Source organism: Buceros rhinoceros, unplaced genomic scaffold (genome assembly GCF_000710305.1).
Source record: "Buceros rhinoceros silvestris isolate BGI_N320 unplaced genomic scaffold, ASM71030v1 scaffold6142, whole genome shotgun sequence".
Taxonomy (NCBI): Eukaryota; Metazoa; Chordata; class Aves; order Bucerotiformes; family Bucerotidae; genus Buceros; species Buceros rhinoceros.
This window is the reverse complement of record NW_010399384.1, coordinates 1,635-5,077: the sequence shown is the minus strand read 5'-3', so window position 1 is coordinate 5,077 and position 3,443 is coordinate 1,635.

Sequence of the window (3,443 nt, the reverse complement as noted above, 5' to 3'; positions counted from 1 at the left end):
AAGCCACACACAAGCTGTGGCAGGAGCGGCAGAGGACTCTGTGTCCAACTCCTGCAAGAGACAGGGTCTGCTAAAATAAAACAAAAATTAAAAATACTCTGGATTTTGTCTTTAAACACAAGTTCCTCAAGTCTCACTGCCAACACACACTCCAGTGCGCTGTACGGAGAAAAGCCCCCCCAGTCCTCAGCCCAAGCTCCAGCCCAGCCTGGGCACTAACAGAAGTGATCAGAACCACATTCGCACACTGAAAACAACCCAGCAGGTTTGCAGCTGCATCTCAGACAGTCCAAAAGGACATTTTATGGTAACTGGGGCCAGACTCACACACCTCAAATAACATTCCACCCTTTTACAGCAGAGCACAGCTTTCCGCACACCAGTCGGGGCAACCCTGGACCCAGGACCTGCTGCAGCCCAGCTTTGTCCCACCGTGCCCAGGAGAAAGTGCTGCCCTTTTAACCCAGGAGAAAGCAGCAAGGTCAGAGTCCAGCTGCCTCCCCCTGCCCACGAAGCCGCTGGCCACACCACCTTCCTCAGACCAGAGGCAAACCATTAGTGTGAAATGATGAGTTCTCAGGCAAGGGCTGATTGATTTGCCTGCTCCCATCTATTAACGACCAAGCATCAGAAAATACCAGGGGTGATGAAACACAGCCCGACTGTTACAGCCATCATGCCGGGACACGGTCTCAACCACAGGGAAGGGAACAACATGACTCGATCCTGTTCGGTCACCAGCAGGTAATGAAAGTAGAGAGACAGTATCAGTCTCCCAGACAGTATAAGCACTTGTTTGCTAATAAATACTAATATTGAAATCCTGACGATGTACAACATAAGTTGTGTCTGAGCAGAAGGTCAGACAAACTCAAAACAGGTAACAGCCTTCTCTGCAGGTCAGCTCAGGGGATTTAACTCTCACACAGGCACTCACCATACCTCAAATTTTAAAAATATTTTTAGTTGTTACATTCCACAGTGCTAAAGCTCTGATTAAAACTCCTTTTTAAGGACCCTGTGAGTTACAGCGCTCCTGTAAACAGGCTGCACCACACTGCTCCTGCTGCAGCACAAACTGCCCGGCTGGACTAACCTCCAACATCGACCACAAACATGGACAACCATCCACCTCACTATCAGACCAAATGTAAATGAATCACAAAGCTTTTGTTCAGGCAACACTGCATTAGCCTTGATGATGTCTCCTGGAACCCAAAGGTCCTCCACAGAACACCCACAGCCAGCCCAGGAGGTGGCACTCACTGAGATTTGCTGATCCTGGGCGATGTTGCCCGAGGATGGCTTTGCCAAGTCACTGTTGGTTGCCCACAACAGGCGTGAGGGAGGCGCTGAGTAACTCTGCTCTGGCCAGCAGCAGCAATGCTGGAAAAATTCTGCTGATGGGTCACAGCAGCGCGGCTGACAAAACCCGTCTTGTCCTTGCATAGGGCTGAGTCGTGACAAAACGTCATGAATATCTTGTTCGTTTACAGACGATGCGTGCCACCAGCAGCACAAGTTTTCTTCTGTTTGAGAACAGCAATGATCTTGAATCTTCGGCTAAAACCAGGTTACCAAGCACCTATTATTTTTACTTTCCTCAGTTACTAACGTGCCCTCCAAAGCGCACTGGTGCTACACATCGTTTGAACAAAGTTATGCTGCTGTACGTACAAAGATAAAGCGTGGGTTAATCCGTCAATTCAGACACCAAACAGTACTTTAATTCCCAGCAGTCCGATGGGAAGTGGAGGAGGTGCCCTCCCTCCCTGCTGCTGACGGGGCAGCAGTGGTGGTTTAATGGCGTACTGGGTGAACTCAGAGTTCTGCTCCTCCCGCTGAGGAAGAGGTTCTGTGTCACAGACCGGGGCAGCCGGCACCGGGAAGAGCCTTCCCACCACCTTCCACAGGTTCAGCTGCCACTAACTACAGAACTTGTTCAGATGTTAACAGAACCACCACAGAGCATCACACCTCGGCTGTCCACCTCTGTTTCTTGCACAGAGGTTTCCACTAATTACACATGACATTCAGTTTCTCTTAATTAGAAAAACTCAGCATCATTTTAAACAGAGGACAGAGGGCTGGTGGCTGTTTTCTGCTGCGTTCACAGCTGCTCATCTCAGCACTGGCCGGCGCTCCAGGCAGTGCTGCTGGTTTCTGGAGTGTGTGGGTATCCCACCAGCTCTGTCTCTGATGTCCCATCTCAGAGCACAAATGACTCCAAAGGGCTGCAGACCCACTGCTGCTCAGTGACACGGCTTTGGCCGTGCTGGAAGCACCACCAGCAACCCCGCGGTTCCCAGTAAGCGGCCATCCTCTGGCCAGCACTCCAGAAGACCCCTCCCTGAAATTCCAGACCTTGTCAGGAAGGACAGGAAGGGTCAAACCCCACATGAATGAGATAACACACCTCAACCATAACAGAACACCTCCACAGCTATTTCCCAAGTGCTGAAGAAATAAAGCAACCTTTTTCCTCCACCCAGAGCCAACAGGTAGACTCTCACCAGTACAAGTCAAGTAGCAAAGGTCTGAAACAGAAATAACTTTGCAGAATAAACCAACCTTTCCCCAACCATCTCCTCAAGAAAAACCAACCAGTGAGCAGTTCCTATTTGCTTCCTGCACATACAGCTGCAGAGAGAATGTCTAGCTTTACTGCCAATCAGACAAGACACCTGCAGTATGCAGGTGTATTCTGGAATCTCAGATATACAAGCCGTGTGCACTGCTGTGGTCACCCCAACAGGACCAACTACATTAATTAAAATCCAGCTTGGAAATGCTGGTGAATGAGGCATCATCTCTGACTGAGAGCCAGGACCGTGCCCTGGAGGCTTCGTGCTCCACGGAACCTGGTGGTGAAGTTCCCAGCCTGCCCTGGAAGTGCGTGTCTCACTACTCAGAGCACTGAAGTTACTCAGCGGGCTGCTTAGATGAGTTTCCAAGCTCCAGCAGCCAGCTGACGCTGGCAAAACCAGATCATTCCATTTTCAGACACAATACTCCGGGTTGTGGAATTGGAAATAACTCTCATTTTACTTCCTGCTGCTTTCCATGGCTTCCCTCCGTCACGAGGCGGGGAGCAAAGCCACTTCCAAAAGGTCACCGTCAGGAGATGGACAGCCTTAACCTGGAGGGAAACGTTCAGCAGCATGATGTAGGGATTAAGTTTCTCTCCACCCCCCAGGAAACAGCACAGGGTGGGGACAGGAGAGAGGGATGGAGTTTCTCAAACAGGCAGCTCTTTGACACTCGTTCTGGGCAGGATCTGTAAAGCTCCCACTGGCAGGATTCCCACCCGCTTCCCCAGCGGTTAGAGACACCGGCCTGGCGGTACCCCATCATCCTCCCCTTCGGCCTCACCACCAACACCCACCCATGGCGCCGAATTTTGTTTTCCCCACGCAGATGGTTCTATGTTGGTGTTTGATTAG